A 323-nucleotide genomic window follows, 5' to 3' on the forward strand; every position below is an offset into this window, starting at 1 on the left:
TGCTATCCCCTTCTTATGTTATTATGAACTGTGTGGCACGCGGAAGGAATGCTGCACTTTAAAACAAAGCTCATAACACTGTACTTTTAAGATAGAAAAATGCGATTAAGATCTTATCGTCATACCAGTACATCTGTTGAAGAGGAAAAAAAGAGAAAGAAAAAAGTGAGAAGGAAGAAAAAAATATATATTATCCTGAGTTCAGCATTAAGAGGTAGAAATGCAGATTTAAGTTTACAAAATAGAAATTCTATATCACAAAGTCGTATCATTTTAGCTGGATTTTTTTTCTATAAGTCCTAGAAATAATTTCCCCTGAAAAA

General features: G+C 31.6%; 1 protein-coding gene across 1 annotated transcript in view; it reads right to left on the minus strand.

Moving 5' to 3' along the window:
* Window positions 1-323, minus strand: part of LOC119592512 (insulin gene enhancer protein ISL-1-like) — a gene marked incomplete in the record, with an annotated part of 47,762 nt that overhangs the window by 1,723 nt on the left and 45,716 nt on the right.

Source organism: Penaeus monodon, chromosome 30 (assembly GCF_015228065.2).
Source record: "Penaeus monodon isolate SGIC_2016 chromosome 30, NSTDA_Pmon_1, whole genome shotgun sequence".
Taxonomy (NCBI): domain Eukaryota; kingdom Metazoa; phylum Arthropoda; class Malacostraca; order Decapoda; family Penaeidae; genus Penaeus; species Penaeus monodon.